This window comes from Mauremys mutica, chromosome 5 (genome assembly GCF_020497125.1).
Source record: "Mauremys mutica isolate MM-2020 ecotype Southern chromosome 5, ASM2049712v1, whole genome shotgun sequence".
Lineage (NCBI taxonomy): Eukaryota > Metazoa > Chordata > Testudines > Geoemydidae > Mauremys > Mauremys mutica.
This window is the reverse complement of record NC_059076.1, coordinates 5839947-5863395: the sequence shown is the minus strand read 5'-3', so window position 1 is coordinate 5863395 and position 23449 is coordinate 5839947. Positions and strand designations below refer to the sequence as shown.

At 47.4% G+C, this 23449-nt stretch overlaps 1 long non-coding RNA gene across 1 annotated transcript in view; it reads right to left on the bottom strand.

Annotated features, from left to right (window-relative positions):
- LOC123370975 overlaps window positions 1-23246 on the bottom strand; it is a 47882-nt gene extending 24636 nt beyond the window's left edge. The window contains exon 1 of the long non-coding RNA XR_006579676.1: window positions 23186-23246. This is a non-coding gene — a long non-coding RNA (uncharacterized LOC123370975). The remainder of the gene's footprint in view (window positions 1-23185) is intronic.
- Between the last annotated feature and the right edge of the window lie 203 nt (window positions 23247-23449).

Below are 23449 nucleotides of genomic sequence, written 5' to 3'. Positions count from 1 at the left end.
GCAGTTGGCATAGCAGTTAGTGCTCTTTTACAACCACTCCTCAATGTACCGGGAACAGCTGCCCATTTAAAAAGTCAGTTTGCCTGCAGGTACCACACAGTCACCACAGTTATTTTCTCTTCTAAGAAGAGAGAAAAATGGTGCTAAATCAGATGCCACTGTGTTGTAAGTGTTGGCAAAGGGTGACTTTTCCATTGAGACCACTGGGAGTCAGTCTAAAAGCTGGTTTTGAGTATTTTACAGCCTGGCTTCCTCTAGAGTGGATTATTGCAGCAGAAACAGAGAAATTAGAGATAAAAAAGACCTATGGGAAGAGTTGGTGAAAATTGACTTTTGAAGGATTATTTACCAGAAAATTCATCCTAGGAGAGTGTTATTCACTATACATTCATCATTGTTCTTATTCCAGAAGTTTGTCACTAAATCATGGAGAAGAGATAACAACATCTGACCTAACCAATAGGCACTCCATGAATAACATGGTCAGAGCAAACAGTTCATAGTCAGAAAATTATTACTCCAAACTCTTTGGCTAATGCATACAAATAATGGATACACTCAAAGAAAATTCAGATGGATTTCTGAATGGCTTGCGAACTAAAAAGCTAAATCTGAAACAAACATTACTCCTAGCAAATAGGTCACCCTATTAGCTCATCTAACCCATTGCATGGAAGCCAGTGCAGAATATTTTCTAGTTCTTTGTGCATTCTAGTTTGGAATGCCCCAAGTCCTGCACCCTTGGGAGAACCTTCCCTATCCCTAGCTTTCTCAACTTATTTTTTATCACATTATTCTTCCTTCTAATCCCTTGTGGCCTACACACCTTAAACACTTTGCATTCCTCCTTTGTGTTTGCACTCTTCAGATATCTGTAGATGAGAACCATGTCTCCCCCTGTATCTGTCAAATACATAATAGATTCATCTCCTTTAATCTTTCCTCCAGGAGCCAGTATCTCCAGCCTCTTAATATCTTTGGGTCTTTGCTGAACTCTGTCCAATTTGTCTCCATCTCTATAGTGTTTAAGGGCCGAGAACTGAACTATGTAGGCTCGCTGTAAGAAAGTCAGTTCAACCAGCTGACAATTTTGAGACTCACTGGTTAATGTAATTCATTCATTTGTTAAGAGTTTGATCACTGGAATGGCCCATTGAAAAACACAACTTGCTTCTGCAAAGGTCCCTGAGGAAGGGCAGCACAGAGTTTTGCTCCAGTCTACAAACAAATAAAAGATCTTTCACTTCTCAGAATTATTGGATGAACCAGAGAAAGAATTTTGTAAAAAAGAAACTTTCCAATACAACTGCACACAGATAAAGAAGAGCAGCACTACCCTACGCAGGCACAAATTAGGACAAAAAGTTTCCTGTCGGGCAGTACTTGTTGTAGTGCTGCTAAAGCTGGCAAATGCTGGGTGGGATTTTCAGAAGTGCATGGCATTGGCCTAACCCTGCTCCCAGTAATGTCAATGAAGCTCCCATTGACTTCAATGGACGCAGAGTTGGGCCAGCGTTTTTGAAGATGCCCCAACAATGGGGAAATTGGGAGGACAGGACTATCAGCCAGTGAAAGCAGGGGCAGCAGGATTAACTGGACAGGGGAGAGAATCAAAGAAAGCACAGGAGCTTTTCTGGCTCAGCTGGACTGCTGGCTGCAGGCAGGAAGGGGGTCAGGGTACATGTGTGCAGGCGGCTGTAGTGTGCTTGTACCCTGGGCTCTCCTGGCTGATACAGGAGAAGGTTCTGATCCAATCTGAACCTGGCAGAATAACACAAGCCCTTCAGGAATTGTTCTCTGTGGCAGTGTGCACGTATGCTTTGGGGCCGTATGAGAAGGAATCCGCTAACCGGGAATAAAAGCACAGTGAGGCATCATCTCTGCATCTCTCTTGCTGGAGCCCGCCACACTTGTATCCATCACTTCATGAGGCTGCCATCCATTCCTCCTCCACGTACGCCCCTTCCCTAGCAACCTGCATATTCTCCGCAAGACAGGCTCACAAATCCTTGGGCACGGGCATCAAATACACTCCAACCAACCATGGTGTCACCATTGGGGCAGTTCTCTGGTCTACGTTATACAGGTGATCATAATGGTCCCTTCTGGCCTTAGAATCTATGAATCCATGAACCTGTGACGCACAATGCCTGTGGAATGGTTGCTGTTCAGTGGCACTTTAACAGGGTGGCCCTGTCATTTTAAGCACCAGCCAGCCCTGTTCAGAGATGGAGCCCCCTTTGAGAACAGCTGTTGGGTTGGGTGGAAGGGGATGATCAGAGCCAGCAGGCAAAGGGTCAGGTGCTTGGCTGATGAGCACCTGATTCCTATAGGGACTCCCAGAGCTCCATCTCGGGAAGGCAGCTACAAGAAGCAGACTGGCTCTGCAGCAGGGGGCTCCCCGCGCAGACCGGATCGTAGGACTGCAGAAGATCTGTCAGAAGCAGCAAGACATTGGCAGGGTAGCCCTGGGTCAGGGAAATTGTTTAGCTGTTGGATTTATGTTTGGAGTGTGCTGAAGGTTGTCAGTGCCACCGATGAGTGGTCCCCACTGAGGCACGGTGACAGCATATATAGAGCATTCACGATAAACAACCCTCAGCCAAGTACCGAGCAGCCAGCTAGTGTGCTATACATTTACACCCCAGCGTGCCACATACTAACTCTCTGTTTAGTCAACCCCTAACATCTAGACAGGTTCGGGCACCAGCCAATCATGCATTTATAGTGCATCAGGCAAAATGTCTGTGTAACTAAACCCACTGTGAGTTCCTGAATTGTTTGTGTCTTTGCCTTGTTCTCTCCCTAGTTTTCACTTCTCCCTGTCCCTGGATGTGTCTTTACCTGCTGAGTAGTTTTTCTATTATTTATCCTTTATAAATGTTTGTTTTCTCTAAAATCTTCTCTCCTCAAGATGTTTTCCTTTTCTGACGGGTTATATTTAACCTTCTGCAGATGCTTTGCTCTTATTTACTGACATAAAAACTTCAAAACAGAAACCAAAAATTACAGCTGCAACCAGAAGGAATCACAGCTATAAAAAGAGACCATCCAAACCCCCTCCACTCTAGACTTCTTGCCCTGAAAACGAGAAGGTTAATCTGGTACCAAGGCTGTCCTGCCCCCCATGGACAAATAGCTTGAACTAAAGGTTCAGGTGTGTCATTCTGTGCCTGAAGACAGACCAAACAGTATAAGAGCACTGCATCAACAACTCCCAGGGTCTCAAAAACCCTACATGGCAAATGTCTCTCCTTCCTGATCAAGGCAGATGCTGAGTCCTCTGCTGTCTGAAAAAGTCCCAAACCCAACCGTCCATAAGCCTGGCCACACAACAGCGGAACTCTTACGTTTTGAAGGCAACAAATCCCAACTGTGGATGTTAAAGGAGCAGAATAATAAAGTGCTTTGGATATGCATCTTAAAGGCAAGTCGTATCTAAGAGAAATCCTGCTTTGCTGGTGCAGGGAAAAATACCTTCCTTTTTTCCCCACCAGTTTCCCTATTTCCTACTAATGCTGGAAAATGAGTGGCCCAGCCTGTGCCCCCACCCATGTGAACCCAATGAATATTAAAGAACAAAAACAAAACACCAGTAAGAAAGCTTCAGGGCAGCTCAAGCCCCCATTTTCACTGGAAAGTAGACTCTTCTTCTCTTCACAAGGTTACATTTATTCACCCAGAGTATCTGAAAAAATCTGACCAACAATGAATTAGCGGGAGGATGTGCATCTGCCATATAAATGCAAAGAGGTAACGGGAATGTTTAATTAACATCACCCCTTCTGCTGACATCAGGGTCCACCTCTTCCACCTTGTGCCCCGCAGGAGGCAAACCACTTCTCCCAGTTGAATGAGACTACTGAATCACTGCTGAAGGGGAGTCTCAAAACGTCTCTAACCCCAGGAGGGCTCATCACAATCTGTAACTCCTCCAGAAGAACACAAGAGCACCCTGAAATCCCCACCCACAAAACCTTGCTCTTCTTCATGTTAATCATTGCTTTGGCTGCTACTGAATAGTTATGTAAAGCACCAAACAATACATCCCTGCCTTCTGTCCAGCCCACCAGCACTGCAATATCATCCATGTGGGTAAAACTTTTCATTGACTCAGTGAAATTCCTCTCCCACTTGAGCCTCATATTTAAGCCCTGAAATCCCGTTACCCCACACTGCCCACAGTCCAGGGTCCATAGCAAATAATACAACAATGGACTCAGGGGACAAGCTTGCCTTGCTCCAGAATGTATCTGCAGCCTCACCCCTCTACCTGTTTCCTAGTGGGATACATAGTGCCCAACATGGAACAGCCACCGCCAGCTAATGAACAGGAGGGAATACCATACTGAGACAGGGGCAACTATCAGCAAGGCCAAAATGTAATGCTGCCATTCTCCCTGTCTCCCAAGTTCAAATGCTTCCCTCAAGCTTCACAAAGTGATGCCACTGTGTGACCTTTAACTGCTTTAGACTGACTGGCATGCAATCATCTCCCTGCTGTTTTCCACACTCTCTTGGCTAGATCAGAAGTCAAAATTTTGTAACCCATGTTCCAAAGGGCAATAGGCCTCCCCTTCCTGACATCTTCCAAATCCCATTTCTGCCCCCATTTCTGCTCCCAATGTGCCTATGGTCACAGCATCACTGAAATCACGAGAGCACCACAGAGAGGGGATCCATGAACCTCTGATCAAATTCTACTGTCACACCATCCACCTCTGGGGAAGTTGTCTACTTCAGCAACAAGATAGCTGCCTGAACCTCCATCTCCTCTACTGGTCTCACAAGCGAGTCCTAATCCTCATCTGCCAATATGGGAAAATGTGCAGTACTACCCCAACACTGCACCTCTTTTCCCTAGAAAAGAGGGATGGTTTGTCCCTGAAAGAGCTCGCTGTAATATTCCTGACCTAACGTCCGCCTGCCAGCAGGGTATCTGAGGACCCATCCAGTGCTGAGATCCTGTAACCCCATCATATCCCACTGCAGTCTCATTTCCTTACATCCTGCACATATATTACAGGAGGCTGCCCCACCTTTTGTCCTAAAATCCTTTGCTAATTTAGCAGATTCCAGCTTTCTTCTGTGGCACTGAACCATTTCCGTCTTACCTCTTCTAAGACCTTTATTTCTATGCATGCCCCCCAGCTTGCAGTCAACTATGAAAATCTCTCAAATGGTTCTGCAGTGCAAAATACTGTTTGTAATCAGATGTATACAGATGTCCTGAAAAGGAATGTCGAGAGATCACCAGACTCCCCTTTGTCAGTTCTCACCATTCCATCCGGTATGAGTAAAACTTCCAAACTGTTTCTTGTTCCATAAATATGCTTCAAACTTTCTAATTGCCAATGCATTATTAAGGAAGCAAGTATTTCGTTTCCAATAACCACAGCCAAAGGTCATTGTTCCCTACTCCCTGAGCTCAAATTGGACCAACAGAGGTTAGAAAATTCTACGGGCTGCACTGCCCATCTGTGACTCTAACAGTATCCCCGTGCAAGATGGCGAAGGGCTCGCTAGTCCCTTGTAGTGAGTTCCAGCAAGCCCAGTCACTTCAGTGCACCCCATCTCACTAATGTCATAACCTATATCCAAAAGGTGTCATGTAAGACACCAACAGAAAGCTAACAACTCACTGATCATTAATATTATTGTATGCTGTGTGCACAGAGGCGGTCAAAAAAGCAAACAGGATGTTAGGAATCATTAAAAAGGGGATAGAGAATAAGACTGAGAATATATTATTGCCCTTATATAAATCCATGGAACGCCCACATCTTGAATACTGTGTACAGATGTGGTCTCCTCACCTCAAAAAAGATATTCTAGCACTAGAAAAGGTTCAGAAAAGGGCAACTAAAATGATTAGGGGTTTAGAGAGGGTCCCATACGAGGAAAGATTAAAGAGGCTAGGACTCTTCATCTTGGAAAAGAGGAGACTAAGGGGGGATATGATAGAGGTATATAAAATCATGAGTGATGTTGAGAAAGTGGATAAGGAAAAGTTATTTACTTATTCCCATAATACAAGAACTAGGGGTCACCAAATGAAATTAATAGGCAGCAGGTTTAAAACAAATAAAAGGAAGTTCTTCTTCACACAGCGCACAGTCAACTTGTGGAACTCCTTACCTGAGGAGGTTGTGAAGGCTAGGACTATAACAATGTTTAAAAGGGGACTGGATAAATTCATGGTGGCTAAGTCCATAAATGGCTATTAGCTAGGATAGGTAAGAATGGTGTCCCTGTTCCTCAGAGAATGGAAATGGATGGCAGGAGAGAGATTACTTGATCATTGCCTGTTAGGTTCACTCCCTCTGGGGCACCTGGCATTGGCCACTGTCGGTAGACAGATACTGGGCTAGATGGACCTTTGGTCTGACCCGGTACGGCCGTTCTTATGTTCTTATGTAAATTCAAAATTACAAACATACTCGGAATTATGTTCTTAAAATGTGTCTGCCAAACAGGGCTGAAATTACCCCACACTAGACAAAGGAATGTGGTTCTGCCACCTTGAAGGTACTTCCAAGGTACATTAAGAGACAATGGGGATGCAAATTACATCAGGATCATCATGATGGTGTGGGGAGGGGAGGAGATTGCAGGAACAGATCAATTTACAATTTAGCAAACACCAGTGCAGGAAGACACCAGCATGAAACTTCCTTCACCAGGAGACTTCACGTCTCCTTTTTCACAGCTTGGGCATGGGGGGCGGGGGGGATAGCCTTCAGAAGAATCCATTTCAAAGGGTCACTGGACTATAATGAAGGGCAGAGAACCCCAGGGGATCTTTCAACCTAAGAAGACAAAGGAACCAAGCACTTTGGACTTGGTGGGAGATCCTGACCAAGGGGTGGTCAGCCACCTTGCTGAAAAGTAGGTTGGTAAGGAAACTATCTTGAACAAAGGCTGTATCTTGTTTTGTTAAGTCTTAGCTGCTAGAAAGTGCTTTTCACTTTATTTTGCTTGTCACCATTTCTAACACTGTACCTGAACTTACTTAAAATCCTACCTCCTTTTGTCAATTACTTAGTTTACTTTTAATCGAAACCAACCCAATGCTGTGTTTGATTTAAAGTGAATGTCAGCTCCAGTTAATGTGGCAAGCTACTGAGTATCGTATCTTTAAAGGAACAAACAAACCTTAATCTCTCTCTGAACGGTCCAGGAGAGGGCTGGACATTGCAGAGCACACAGTTTGGGGAATATTTGGAAATAGGGCCTGTTGGGGTCACCTTGCCAGGTGTAACTAAGGTGGATGGAGGCTGGAGTGTGGCAGGGATGTAACAACGCTTAAAGACACTCAGTGTATGCTCAGATGCTGGCTGGAAGCACCCAGCAATGGAGCTACAGTAGCAGGACATTTTGAGGCACTCAGGGTTACGGGTCTGAGCTGCACCCCGGAATGCGATAACGTTGTCTGGTATTGAGGTAGCTTTAGCACACACCCTGTCCAATTGTCTACCAGATTCCCTTCTAAAAACATAACTGCCTCCTCCATCCTTAAATGAGCATGCCCAAAGCCATTCTTTAAGCCAGCGGCATCACACACTGCTTGTAAGTGAGTTTCAGCAGCTTGTAACCCTGTAGGTTGCTTCGCGCTGACAGTCAATAAAAAAGCAGCAACTTCTCTAAAAAGATCTTTCCTCAGCTTCTAATGGTGTGGGCCATAGATGGTGACACAACAATACCTCACACCCAAATAACAGAAACCAACTATGAAACTCCTCCCTGGCTACAGTTCTACCACCCACTGCACCAATCCTGCATAAGTATAAAACCATTCCCCTACCCCAGCGTAAGTATCAGGCCCCGGGGACCAAAAATATGGACCCTTCCTCCAGTGCCTCTGAGCTCCCAAAATGTCACATAGGACCTAGTGGGGATCCAGGAAACAAGACTAATCCTGCCCCTCCAAAAACTGCAAGCTCATCTGCCTCCAGCACACACTCAGGAGGGAGTGCATGTTCCAAGTTGCAGATTTCAGCACCATCGAAACACAGGCTCAGGTCTGAGTCATTACAGTATTTGAGATCCCAGTCATGGTGATTGCCTTGGTGTTGCTATGAAACCCGCAACTCACCCCCTCACTTGCTCTTTCCTTTTCTTTAGCCACTTGTTCCTTGTCAAATGGCTCATTTACTCTCACCTGGGCGGCCTCCTGAGTCCCCAGACCTTGACCCCCAACTCTGATCATTCTTTCTGGCGTTGCTCAAACCCAGTATCTCCTGGGTCCCTTTCCCCCAGTGCATATTCTTGTTACACATCCATAGGCTCCTCTCTCTGGTCTCTCTCGTCCACAACGGGGCCGAATACAGAAAACCCGTTAACCATTTGAACTGTGGAAATGCTGTTTGGTTAGGTCAGTTGTAGGTCACCCTCAGCTGCTATAACCCCAGCAGGACTTCTTGGATCCTCTTTCCCTGTCTGATTTCAAACATCTCTCCGGCTCCTGAAGTTGAGCCCAACAAAACCTGCTTCCCAACTACAGGATCTGCCACAGCCCAGCAACCCCTTCCTTTTGTGACAGGGATTACGGCATAGTCAGTCGCGCCTGTGGATGTTCCTTCCCCAGGTTCTCTTTTTCCCCCCACTGCATCTCCAATAGTCCCCCCCAAATTCCCAGTGCTCATGTCCCTACCTGTATCATCCTGGATCTCAACAGTTCCCACTCCCTCACCCTGACTCCTTCCCAATCTCGTATCAGTAAAGGACAAAGTCAGTCCTTCCGCTCCTCAAACAGAAAGGCCCCAGCACTCAAAACGGGGCTTTCATCAATCCTCAAGGGGTTAAGTGGAATCCTCCAACCCGTTGGCTCAGAGAAGGAGGAAGGGTTCTTGCGAGGCTGGGAATGATGTCTTTCCTATTGTGCCATGCCGCTGGGCACTGCCGATAAACAAATCCATTTTCCCCCACATGTGTTGAAACTAATGAAGTCCCTGCACTCCTCAATCTGGTATGCACTAGACCCACGCACATGCACTTCCTCAAAACACAGCTCCCACTCAAACGCTCCGCAGAGCCGCTGGTAAAACAAGTGCCTGGCTGCCCAGACTACCTACTCTTCCAGGGATACCTGAGTAACCCTGCTCAGAACCTAAATAAATTATGTTGGGGAGACGTTGCATTGTATTATTAACCCGGAGGAATTCAATGGTGCCTTTAAATTCACCATTCCAAATGCTAAATCAATCAAACAAATTATAGGCTGCAACTTTTTAGAGTAACATGAAACCCAGTGCAGAACATCCACTTTGAGTATGTTTTCACTGAGGAAGAAAAGAGTCACAGGCTTAAGAGCAGGTTGGAATTAAAAAATTGCTACTATATCGTCCCAATTCCTTGTTCCCTTCCTAATGCCAAACCTCTCCCAGAAAAATTCCCCTTCCCTGTTAGAGAAAAAGCTCCCAGGCAGCCTCTCCTGCCCGGCTCCTGTTAAGGGTTTTAACAAGAGTCCAACAACAGAATCTCTCCTGGACATTTGACCACGTCCCCCAGGCCATGTAGTCAAGCCGCAGGGCATCCTAGGGCAATGCTTCCATTGTGAGCCGTTTTCCCCAGAAACCCGATCCTGACTGGCTGGGACTGCGGCTGGGATTTCTTCTTAGGCCTCGTCCTTCCTTACTGTCACTGTTCCTCAGTCACACCAGGCTTTTGTGCTCCCTCCTCAGCCCTGGGGCTTCCCTTTGTGCTGCTGGGACCCTCAAGGGCAAGGGAAACAACAGACCCATCTTCAGGTTTTCAAAAATGCCTCTTTGGGGCCACTTTTCCCGCTGGTCAGGTCCCCCCTGCCTCCTTAGTAATCCCCTGAGTGGTGTCCTCAGAGCGAATGGAGCCCACAGAGGTGACCACAGCACTACCCCTTCCTCCACACACAGGTGTGCCTGCTAACCTGCCCATTACCCCCCATGTCTGATACAGCCCAACTGGCAAAGCTCCCCTATATCCCCCCAGCCCTACGCAGAGTCTGAAACAGAGGCCACGCCCTGCTAAACATTTCCCAGTTCTACCCCTTCCATTCCAGGGGCTGCCCCTGGCAGCTGCTCCCAAACAGCAGGGAGCTGCAAAGCAAAGGCTTTTTTCCCTTTGAACACCTACTCCTACAGTCTGTCCCTTCACCCCATATCCTTCCCCGCAGTTCCCACGTCAGCTGCCCCACCCAAACCCCAGCCACCACAGGAGCAAGGCTCATAATGTTGGCCAACAGTGCCACAGGATCCACCAGTCTGCGTACAGTAACTTCGGCATCGTTCTCCCAGCAAACTAACCCTTCTACCATCAAAGCCTCCTTCAGCACCCACCCCCAACTTCGTCCCTTCCCCATATCCCTGTGATGAGAGCGTCTTGAAGGACAGGTAGGCGACAGAGTAAGGTTATGGGCAGGCCTGTGCATCAGCATGGGCTCAGGCCTGGCACAGCGGGTCTGCTAGGCTCTCACCAGTTCCTATGGCTATTGCCCGTGCTCTGCCTGCATTCCCTTCACGGGGACCCTGGGAAAGGACGCGTGGGAGCTGAAGACAGCTGGTTGCCAAATGTGATGAGATACTGAGATAAACGTCACTGTGGAACAGGGCTGTGGGATGGAGGAAGGAAAGGACAGGGAGCTGCCACTTTTCCAAACAGTCTCTAATGTGAAACAGGATCAGACTGAGATTTATGGGGGCGGGGAAGGGAGGTTGTTTTGTTTGTAAAGAGAGAGTTTGACAGATGCCTCAGTAAAATGCTGTGGCTCATACATTGTTACCACCTCTCTCTCTCCACTGGCTTGCAGTTAGTTCTCTGTAGCCACTCATTGCCAGAGTCCCAGAGCACCTCATCCCACCAATGAACTTCATCTCCACGAGGGCACGTCCCGTATGGGCAGCTTGGAACAGATCAAGCGACCTGCCTAAGGTCACGCACGGAGTCTATGGCAAAGCCAGGAATCAGACCCTGCGTTGAGACCATCTTTCATGCTTACGACGCACCCACCATGTGTGTGGACGGGAAAGGGCATGCCACGCTGTGCTTTATTGCTATAACAGAGCTCCTCAGCTCTGAGTCCTATTTTAACCTTGTGTAAAGCTCCCTATAGGCGGCACTTCGAATAAAACCTTTCTTACTGCACAGCATTGTCTCTTCTATTAAAAAGACGGCCCTCTAATGAAGACTGTGTGGCCCAGAAGGCAGGCTGCCCCAAGTATCCAAAACAGAGGGGCTTAAAAATTTCATGACCATCTGCATGCTTCTTCCTTTTGTGTAATTGGAAGCTATGCTTAGAATTCACTATCTTGCTAGCCAGCTGCTGTTCTGCCTTGTTTAAATTAAAAATGGATGTGGCACTGGATACTGGGCCCGGTGAAACGGGGCTGCGCGTGCATATTAATGAAGCTGCCATGTCTTGAGGTGTCTTCGACATTTATTACTCTGGAGCAGCGAGGTCGATCTGCCTATTAGGTTCTTGCTTAGAGGACGTCAGCCACACTTGTGTGCCCTGGGATTATTCTCCTGCACGATGGGGAAAGAAAGTGGTTGGTCCCTCACGGTAAAAGGTTTGGGGAGTACAATGCCCACTTTACAGATTCAGGATTTGTAAGTATTGGGATGCTCTGTACTTTGGCAGATCATTCTGGCTCTGGGTATCTAGCCACACGGAGGGCATCAGATGAAATATTGAAAACCCATTTTTTGTTGCCCTGTATCTCTGCTCAGTTTGAGTCATGTTTCCTAGCCGGCTTCTTTAGGGAAACAGCTGAAAGCCAAGATCAAATATATTCAGAATTACAGGTTGTGGTATTATCATTCCAGTTCCCTAATGCAATTGTACAACATTGTTGGAATGAGCTTACAGTGCTGATGTTTTGCAGGATACAATGAGAAGATCAAAGGTGGATTCAGTACTGTAATACAGTATAAACCCTTGTCATTAAGGGAGGAATAATGAGGATAACACTTGTCAATCTGTTTATTTAGGGGTAAGGCAACAACTCTGTAAGAAAATCCTCCTTAAATCTATATTTTGGGGCCTGATTCTCTTCAGGTGTAAATCAGGAGTAATTCCAATGAAATCAGTAGGATTGCACCAGTATGAAACTGATGCATAAATATGAGGAGAATCAAGCCTGTTATCAGTAGTAAAATACAAAAGACCTTCGAAAAGGGGCATTAGATTGTAAATGGAGATTTTCCCTGTCGCATTTTACCTTTTAACTTGCATGGATAATGAATGATGCATCGTATTCATATTTTCCCATACTGAGAGACAAAGCCTGATTTCATTTAAAGAATAGAGCGCCCCACCGAGCATTTTCACAGTACTGCAGAGGCCTGGCAGGAGACCCGTAAGAGCACTTTGGGGGAACTGAACACGACAGCTCTCCCTAGGAAGAGCAGGAACTAGCAGGGAGTCAGAACACACCAGCGATCACACGGTAATACAGTTATCTGAATTAACTCCTTCTGCTCGGGACTACACGGAACTTAGATTTAAGAGCATGCAATTGCTGACTCCGGGCACCTGCAATGTAATTTATTCAAGATATCTCCAGGCTGGGAGGCCCCTTTCTCACTTCAAGGTCATGTTAACCAAATGTCACCTGATGCTTCTGTCTCAACCGAATGCTGAAATTCAGGGTGTGCCCACAATCAACTCCATGCATGCCACAGACTTGCTCTGTTTTACCCCTCAGTTATGGGCGTACACTGTTGGCATGCACCCAGCGGGACGATGGAGGGTCTGTATTTCTGGGGCTAGCTGTATGGCTCATCACGTAGACATCCTGCTGCTGCATGGAGTGGTCCACTCCAAGGCGAGACTCGGGTCGTGCCTGTACTGCAGTCTCAGACTGTGATCGCAGCTTGGGCACACACACCTGAGCTTGCTTCTAATCTAGCTCGCTAGGGTACCAGAGCAATGAAGCCGCTGCAGCACGGACCAGCCACCCCAGTAATTACCCAGCATTCCAGACGGGCTTGTACAGCCCATCCTGAAGCCCATGTTGCTGCAGCTTCACTGCTGTGATCCCCTCAGACTCGCACAAACTGGGCTTGGTGAGTATGGCCCCGTGAAATGACCGGCCTCCAGGGAGAGGGCTTCCCCCACCCCATCCCTTCCACGCCCCTGGAGCCTGGCTGATTTGGAGGGCTGTCAGCGTTCCTGGGCACAGGGATTGCTGCTGTTACTGTACATGGCTACAGCTGACAAAGCAGTTGGAAATTCCCCAGCTCATACACTGACTGCGCTGGATTTTTAAGTTTGTGTCTTGAGCACCTCCTTGATACCTCCACTGGCCAGTGCTGCCCAGGTTTGGGTAAAGCCCCTGCCCTGGAGACTGCATGGCCCAGACACCAAACCCAGGGAAGAGTGTGAGAGCCGTTCTGCCTCCTGCACTTAGCTCTCGGGAAAGGCCCTCGGAGAGCAATGCAGTGACCTCCACACAGACATGCAATGGCTCTTCTGCCACAACTTCCCGTTAGGAAGGTGTTTAAAGGGTAGCGACGCGAGGACTGTAGTGCCCAGACCCAGTTCAGTAGCGCAGGGGCATAGGGAACGAGCCTGCATGCCACACGAGGCAGTCCCAATGCACCCTGACGAAGGGCAGTGACTGGAACGCCCCAGTGTGGCCACCTCTGCACCGCTGAGTAGCAGGAAGCGCTTGGGGGCGTGGGGAGGCTCTGAGCAAGGAGAGGGCATGCCCGGGCTCCACCGTCTGCCTGAGGGGCTGCTGACGTGCACAGCAGAGGCTCTGGGAGGAACTGGATGCTCCTGGCACCGACCGCTGGAGTAAGAGAGATGGGGCTTGTTGTACTTTACTCCTGCCAGCCCCACTGGGAGCCTTTGCCCACTGCAGGAAAAAACGCGTGTCCCGTTTGCAGTCCAGCTGCTTCACCTCACCAGCACAGGTAAGCAGGCGGCGAGGAGCAAAGACACACTGAGCAGTGGTTCCCAGACCCAAAACCATCTCACCTCCTGCAGTCTGGGAAGAAGGGCCTGGGCTTTGTGAGAGCATCTGTCCCTGAGCCATCAGCTATGCCCCCTCCTATGGCCTGAAAGAAAGCGCTCACCCCTGGCATGGCCTCCTGTGAAATGACTGAGCCCTGACGAACAGAAGCTGGAGATTTCTGCTGTGTCTGGCAGCATTCGGAGCAGACCATGATCCCGTCCCAGCAGCTGAACCAAGGACAGGCGTAGGCACAGGATACCCTCTCAACAACTCCCTTTTACCTTCCCTGGCACTTCCACCATAGCCTGCAGAACACATTCCCCACTTGGGAAACTCTTCCTTCTAAATCATCCCTTTTCTCCCTCCTTCTCCTCTCCTCACTCTGCTTCTCTGCACCTTCTGGCTGTGCCCCTTGGCTCTTGTGTGGGAGTTTAGCCGTGGCTTTCATCTGGGGGAGGTCAGCTCGTAGCTGACTGCAAAAACTTTTCCCCGAGGTAAGGGCTTGTCTCCAAAGCACACCACCAGTTTTGTCACACTTGATTCTGAAGGGACCCCAGGCATGTGAGCCAAAGCTCTCCCTTACTCAGCCTCCTGCAATAGGGAATGAAACTAGTCAGACAGTGACCCAGTCTGCTTAGCCCTATGCCTTTCACACTCCAGTGCAAGCCCACTGTGACCCAGGCCTGCACCCCCTAAGTATGCACACGGCCTCTGAGAACCCTGCCTGCCTATGATGACAGGGTTATGGAAATCTACACATCATGTATTCTGCTACACAAACGGCTGCTGCGGGGAAAGGGGCTGGCAGGGGACACCACACTGCTAAAAACAGGGAGGTGCTGCCCAAGCGTGTACAGAGCAGTGAAGGGTGTACCCCGTAAGGTTGTGTTGTGTCTCTACTCTGATTGCCTAAGCAGTGACCCACCATTGCACTGCTATTTATACCCTACCTGTGCTGGGGGCATGCAGCGTATGTACTCTACACACAGTTAGACAAAGCCAGAGATGCAGAAAAACAAGGTTCAGTTCCCAGGGCTACCCCAGGCGCCTTCTGTGACCTTTTGTGCCTCAGTTACCAGTCTGTAAAATGGGGATGAGCATTCTGATTTGTCAAGTTGGACTGAAAGTTCTCTAGGGCAGGGACTGTCTTACTGTGTGCATGTGCAGTGCATGTGGTCCAGGATCTTGGCTAGGGCCTATAATACCCAGCTGTTAGATTGTACTTTTCATCAATAGGTCTCTATGAGTTTTACAATGGTCAGGATTGCTACCCTCATTTTACAGATGGGGAAACTGAGGCACAGAGCAGCAAAGTGACTTGGCGAAGGTCACCCAGCAGGCCTGTAGCTAAGCTGGGAATAGACCTTAGGTCTCCTGGGGAAGGGTGTCATTTGCTATTAGACATGGGGGACCGTTCCCCCCTCCCCTGACTTTTCATAGGTCTACATGCTCCATGATGTCTTCCACTTGTAACCTCACCCTTCCCCCCAGACTTTGCAGGATGTACTATAATCACAGAAAGTTCTCTATGCAGACCCAGCTTTTCCTCCCACAAGAATTCTTTGGAAATGACACCCTTTCTCCTGAGTCCCAGCCCAGTGCACTGATCCTACCTGCTCAAAAACTAATTGCCCCAGTGCTGTTTCCCTCCTCAGGCTACAGGTGGCGGGGAGGGCATGTCACATGCTGACCAAGAATATTTTAGCATATTATGGCAGACATTAGCATATTAGGCCATGGCCTTGCTCCCACCGACATCTGCTGTGATGTATCTATTCTCCCCTATAGGCTAAAATGACAATATTACAGCATGAAAACGTGTTGTGGAAAAAAAGCAGCCGAATACATTTCCTCAAAGGATTTTGTTTCTACCATGCTCTAACCAAAGCCAAACCCTGCCACTGGAAACGGGTGCTGCTCCTCACTGTGGCACTAACGCTAGGGGCAGGGGTGGCTCTAGCAATTTCGCCGCCCCAAGCATGGCGGCACGCCACAGGGGGCGCTCTGCTGGTCGCCGGTCCCGCGGCTCCGGTGGACCTCCCACAGACGTGCCTGCGGAGGGTCTGCTGGTCCCGCGGCTCCTGGGGCCTGGAGCCACCCCTGGCTAGGAGGTTTTAGTGCTCCAGCTTTGGGGTGCAGAACCAGGGGACAATCGCTTGGCACGGAGCTTCAGTGCAGGCAGTGGGGATGGAAGCAGAGCAGACAGCTCGCGCATACCCCTGCAGCATTTGTATTGCTGGCACCGTGGGCTCCAGCTGGAATTGGAATTAAAAGCAAGTTTCCGCATCTTGAAGAGGCAGACAGGACTTGGCCATTTGTTGGCGCTATTGCCTTTTGAGGGAGCGGCCTTGTAATAGGCCATAGACCTATTCTAACCTTCCTTCCCTCAGCTGTCACAGGCTCCTGGCTCAAATCTATCCCTGGCTCAAATCTATCCCTGGCACAGCCCATCGCTGTGCTACAGAGCAGCCTCAAGAAGCATCTCTGCCCCTCAGAACACAAGCACGGAGGGTCTGGATGGTGGCAGGTTCAGGAAGGTGCTTGTGCTGCAGAGGAGAACCCAGAACATCAGTTTTCAGAGAGCAGTGCCACCCTCACTTGAGAGTTGTGGCTCAGGCCAAAGAAACGGGTTGTGGGAACCCAACACTGAAACAAGACCGATCTTTCTTTGCCATACTGTATCCCCAACTCCCAAGCTATGCTACAGCCTAATCCTTGCTCTGAAATATTCTGCCTACAGCACTCGGTGTCTTCCAGCCAACCTTATAAAACATAATAAATGCTCAGCTCCTACTGCAGCATATGTTGGAGACAAAGAACACAGGAATATGTCATTTCGTATAAAGGCCAGAAAGGGTGTTGTGACCAGTGAAGTGCTAAAATGACATTTGCACTTCGGTGACAAACATGCCTATTCTGTGTTAATAAAGCCCATGTGTTGTTCGGGGATGACGAATGAATGCAAGGCAAAGACTGCCCTCTGGAGCGGGTTCTAGGAAAGACCAGGCCCGACAGAGCAGTCTGCAGCAAAGTACCCGACTCCCTGCCTTTACTGTAATCTGGGTGCTAGCTTGGAAGATGTGTGGGATGGCAGGGAGGGAGTTTTACAACCCCTTCACTTCCAACAGATAAGATCATCTGTCTTCTCCCTTCTATAGATCCAACAGCCACACTTCGCTCCAGGGAGGGACTGCGCTTAACATCCACTGCATTAATTGGCTGATACCCCACTGATGTTAGAATAATTGGCTGTGAAACAGTAAGCTACCCACTATCTGAACTGTGTGGTGCTACCATGACAGTATAATTTCAGGTCAAGAGACTTCTTATTCCTGAAAACTATCAGAAAAGGATAACTGCTGGTATGTGAAAACAACTGCATTTTCCGTTTGGCAAAATTGAAAACAATCGCGTAGGTGCTTCTAGATTTTAAACCAGAGAAATCTTTGCTTTCCTGAGTAATATTTCTGTTGTCGTCTCCCATAGGGGGGAATTTGCTTAATGACTTCAATTTTAGAGTCACAGGAGCTGGAGATGGATAACACCTCTGCCATCATCCAGTCTACCCTTTGGCAGAGCAGGATTGTTTCCTACACTGTCAGTGTTTTGTCCATCCTAGTTTTGAATGTCTCAAGCAATGAGGCCTCACCGTTTCCCTTGGCAGACTAATCCACAGCCTAACAGATCTCAATTTGATTTTAATTGATTGTGAATTAAAAAGCTAATATTTAACCTGCATCAGTCAGTCTTTTACGTTCATAATCAGCTGTTATTTGGGCTTTAAACTAAACACAAAGTTGTCAGGTTCCTGACAGGGGACTGGGGCTTTACAAAAACTAAAAACACAGATTTGGCAAAGATACCGCATCAGGCAGGTGCAATGACCTGGAAAGAACCCCTCTGGTGTACAACAGGACAGTGGAAGGACTGCAGTAGAGACAACCCCCCAAACCTGAGTATGTGGAGTTTCACAGAACTGTGCAGAAGTTTGATCTGTCTGTGGTGGTGTGGGTGGTGGAATTCAGGAATGGGGTGCTGAAAGTCTGGCAGCCCTAGCAGGGCAGAGTTAAAGCAACTGGGGCAGATCCTCTTGATGCAAACTGCCCAAAGCTCCACTGAGACTTCAAGGGAGCTACAACAATTTACGGCAGCTGAGGATCTGCCATATGGTGCATCATCTCTGCTGTATGGTGCTAGCTGTTAGCGTCTCTGGCTGGAGGAGCAAAGGGTATGTGCTGCTGATTGCTTTAACATTTCTTTGCCTTGCTTTGGTGGCTTTGTTGGATACCCTGTGCATTTGACTAACCTTAACTGACATGCAATGTGGCATGTGTGTGCATTAATTCTAGACAGGGACCTAGCCTGCATTCAGTGCCGAAGGGAGGGCTGCATGGCCATGTGCAGGAGTCAAAAGGCCTCTTCGCATTCCTATAAAAAGGAGGTGCTCTCAGATGCCCTGACTCTAAATGGCTGGGGAATCCAGGTGCCACCATATGTTACTCCTTTATCCACTCAGCTCATGAGGGAGTTGAAGCATGTAGTCTCAGGGTGCTGTCCTTCATTATAAAAGAAAGAGCGGCCTTGGGTTGCATCGCAGGACTCTTCAGGCCACACTTTGGTCACCCTATGCTCCTTCTTTATCTTGAAGGTGACACCAAACTGGGAGGAGTAGTAGATACGCTGGAGGGTAGGGATAGGATACAGAGGGACCTAGACAAATTAGAGGACTGGGACAAAAAAAACCTGATGAGGTTCAATAAGGACAAGTGCAGAGTCCTGCACTTAGGATGGAAGAATCCCATGCACTGCTACAGACTAGGGTCCGAATGGCTAGGAAGCAGTTCTGCAGAAAAGGACCTAGGGGTTACGGTGGACGAGAAGCTGGATATGAGTCAACAGTGTTTCCAAGAAAGCTAATGACATTTTAGGCTGTATAAGTAGGGGTATTGCCAGCAGATCGAGGGATGTGATCATTCCCCTCTATTCAACATTGGTGAGGCCTCATCTGGAGAACTGTGTCCAGTTTTGGGCCCCACACTACAAGAAGGATGTGGACAAATTGGAAAGAGTCCAGCGGAGGGCAACAAAAATGATTAGGGGGCTGGAGCACATGACCTACGAAGAGAGGCTGAGGGAACTGGGATTGTTTAGTCTGCAGAAGAGAAGAATGAGGAGGGATTTGATAGCTGCTTTCAACTACCTGAAACGGGTTCCAAAGAGGATGGATCTAGACTGTTCTCAGTGGTAGCAGATGACAGAACAAGGAGTAATGGTCTCAAGTTGCAGTGGGGAAGGTTTAGGTTGGATATTAGGAAAAACTTTTTCATAGGAGGGTGGTGAAGCACTGGAATGGGTTACCTAGGGAGGTGGTGGAATCTCCTTCCTTAGAGGTTTTTAAGGTCAGGCTTGACAAAGCCCTGGCTGGGATGATTTAGTTGGGTTTGGTCCTGCTTTGAGCAGGGGGTTGGACTAGATGACCTCCAGAGGTCCCTTCCAACCCTGATATTCTATGATTCTATGATTCTTACCTATTATTGCCAGGTTCTCTGAAGTCACAGAGACAGGATTACGTTTGTGCAGAATTTACTAGGGAGGAGCCAACGCTCAGAAAGTTTAGGGAAGCCTGAGGGACAATCTTGAGAACATTTGGAGGAAAAGGAGAGCAGTGGGAGACGCAGACGAAGGAGCAGAGAGCTTTTCGATCCCGCTAATGATATTGGGGGACTCTGAAATTAAGCACAGTATGCAGGAAAATCCTGCCTAGATGTCAAAGGCTAATATGTGTTTATACACTGAACTTTTGAGTCCCACATATGACTGCGAGACAGCAGACTTCAGAGAGACTTCTGCCCCATATTCTCAAAGAGTAGGCGCTTATACTGGAGGAGGGGTTGTTTCTGGGTAACATTTATGGCAAAAGCCCCCTCTGCATCACATATGGCTTAAACAAGGAGTGTTTCCCCCTAATTATCAGTCAGAGCTGTACTTGTGAGTACACACCCATACATTGAAATCCATGCGCATGTATAGCTTGTTAAGCAGTGCCTCCTGGTCACAGCATATGTTACCAGTGCTCTGGGATCTGCAGGGGCTGCCTATTGATTTCCAGGTAGGGTTTAAGTTCCTGAGGTATAAATGCTTGGAACCTTTCTCCCTACCCCCAGCCATCAGTTACAATCAGCAGAGATCTTTGCACTCCATCCCCTTCATTGTACATCCCACTCCACTTTCACTTTAAGGACCCTGTCCTGACCAACCAGGACCAAAATACCCTGAATTTGCTGAGCTAATGGGCATACTGCTAACGCCACTACTAGAGCCAGTTGGGAGTTTTCTGCCAATGACTTTTTACAAGATAACATCAATTTGATAGAAATTGTAGTTTTCCCATGTGAATTATAGTTGCACTGAAAGTTTTCAATTTTCAGTCAGGAAAATTGAAACAAAACATTTAATTTTGGGTTACTTTGACCCAATTTGGAATATTTTGATTTATTGAACTGACTCAACATTTCATGTTGAGTCAGTTCAATATTAAATTACATTTTGCTATGACGCTTCATGGAGGTTGTAGTTTGGGCCCCCACTTTTCCCTATGGGCCAGGCTCCCCGGGCTGGATTACAACTCCCATGATGCAATGCAGACTCCCCTCTGCCCAAGCTGTGTGGTGCACCATGGGAGATATAGTTCAGCCAGGGAACCCATCCAATACAGAGCATGGGGGCTTCAGGCTTCCCAACCCCAACTCTCTTGCTGTTCCATATGAAAATGCACTTTAACAGTGAAATGAAGGGTTTTGCTATTTCCAAAACAGAAATTTTTCAGACAAATTCCATGACAAATTTTAGCTTCTTGTCCTGCTTTGGGATGGAAAAACGCTGGCATTTCCATACCACTCAGCTCTATCCCATCTCTGAGCAGCAACTGGGGGAGAGCAGAGGGAGGGATTTTGTCTAGTGGGAAAGGAAAAGCACAATTGGGGTGGGAGTTTAAACTGTATTGATCACATGGCTGATCAAATGCTGCATGCTAGGGTGGGAAGAAGGAGTGCTGCTGCTTCTGCTGACTTACTTTGCATCTCCCCTATTGTCGCAGAGTTCAAGGCCAGACTGACCACCCGATCATCCAGTCTGACCTTTTGCCTATCACAGGCCACTAATCTGCACCCAGTTACCCCAAGTTGAGCCCAATAGCCTGGATTAAACTAAAGTATTACAGCCCTCACAAGAGTCAACTCTTCTGTGCCACAAGCACAGAACAGGAGGGACTGAGGTGCACCAAAGCCCAGGCGCCTGCATTGGCAGGGAATTGTTTCAGTGAGATATACCCAAATTATCCCAGCAAGTGACCCAGGCCCTATGCTACTTGTTCCTTTTACACAGGGCCAGGGTCCCAGCACTTGGTGTGGAGTCTGCATAAGACCAAAATTTAAATAAACAAGAGATTCTACATACACAGGATAACACAGAAGCACAGAGTTGTAATTGTATAAAAATCTTTCATAACATTTTCAGTGGAGATCAAACCACTAGGCCCCAAGGACATTGCATGTTCAGGGCAAAAACTACAATTGCCCCCTAAAAAAAGAATGCATATTTCTATTTCAACACTGAGTAGCATCAATGCCTGCTGTGATATTCCACGAAAAGCTCAGTTACACAGTGTCATAATGAAAAGAAAAAAGAGGATCGGGAAGTTTCTTGAGCCATACAACAAGCAGATGGCATTCAACTATTTCATTTGATACAACCACTTCTTTTTTTAACAACAGTGACATTTGTACTTTTTGCAGTTGCCTTATTTCTTCTGTCTTTCAGTAACAGGAGAAAATCTGACTGTTATCTTCACTTCAAACCACACACACACCCATTTAAAGAGCTCACTATGGTAAAGAAAAAGAGCTTCTATTATATCATATAAAAATATTCAGCTGCATAAAGGGCTGGAATTAAATATCAAACAACACAGACTGCAGCAACAAAAGGCAGAAAGAAAAAGGTCTGCTTACTCAATCTTGTCCTGGTATATTGTAATTTCCCACAGCTGGACTTATAATAGGTAAGGGCCCTATGTATTGCAAAGACACTATCTTCCTTTGATCTAGAACAGCTTTCCTGGATGTCTGCAGTAAAGCTCAGCAAAGGTTAAGACCTCCATTTCCTGGGTGGAAGCCAAAACCCCTTTCAAACTGCTTAAACTGATCTTCCACTGATGTGATAGACATCTGTTTCCTGTGTCAGCTGTTTGCCTCACAAACTTTGTTGGACTGCTGTCAAAATACCTTCCTGCCAGAATTCCCTTCCTCTCCTGCTTCTTGCATGATTGCTATTGCTATTACAATGGCCTCTTTTGAAATCTGCCCCCTGACCCTTTGTGATAGATGCCAGTAGTATATACCTCAATAGCATTCATCACCATGTATTTTGATAGGTTTCCACGCCCCATTTAGGGCTTATGTGCCTCTCTCCATCCCCGTTGGTGCCTAAGTTTGGCACCATTGGCCATTTTGAAAAAAAATTATGTTTGCATAGCGGAAGTGTTGTGTGCTTGTGATATGATACATTTAGAGAAAAGGTTGAAATAATAGAGTGAGAGAGTTTAAAGATTAAAAAGAAAGTTTGGGTAAGGAAAAGAGGAAAGAAAGGTTATTTGGTGAGGTTGAGTAAGGAGAGATGATTTTAAAGGCCTAGTTTGGTATGTTATTAAATAAATGTAAAAGGTGTAGAATCATAGAATATCAGGGAGGGAAAGGATCTCAAGAGGTCATCTAGTCCAATTCCCTGCTCAAAGCAGGACTAATCCCCAGACAGATTTTTGCCCCAGTTCCCTAAATGGCCCCCTCAGAGATTGTACTCTCAACCCTGGGTTTAGCAGGCCAATGCTAAAACCACTGAGCTATCCTTCCCCCACCTATATCTTTCAGCAATTACCAGTGGTTTTGGGGAGAAATGAGACCCCAGGATTTCCACAATGTCACTGTAAGATTTAGTCTCAGGCTTAACAGGGTGTAGTAAGCTGCATAGCAGAGAGTAGGTTTTAGCCCCTACAACAGTTAAGAATATTGGCACCTTCTTCGCTTCTGTAATGTCATTTGCAATACCAAAAAGCTCAAAACACTCAGTATACACATGCCACTGCTCTGTATTCTCATCAAAAGGCTCCAGGGGCCTGGTCAGAGTAGCCATGATTTTTAGTTTCACTTTCACAGTCAGTGCAAACAAGCAGCTTTTTTTCTTTGTTTGGTCTTTACCTTGACTTCTACTTCCTTCTGTTACTGGAGCAGCACCAGGATCCCACCCTCATCGCCAGTGTTATATCCTTGGGGCAGCCGGTGTAGGAAGCAATCACTTGAGGCCAGAGAGCAGGCAGCTAACCAAAACCTCCATTTTATTTACAGATACAGAGAGCTCACTCAGCCGGTTGAAACCGGCTGAGCTATCCCTTAATAGTCTAACTCAGTTGCCATAGTAACAAAACCCATGACAACCAAATACACAACACCCCCCTCCTTCCC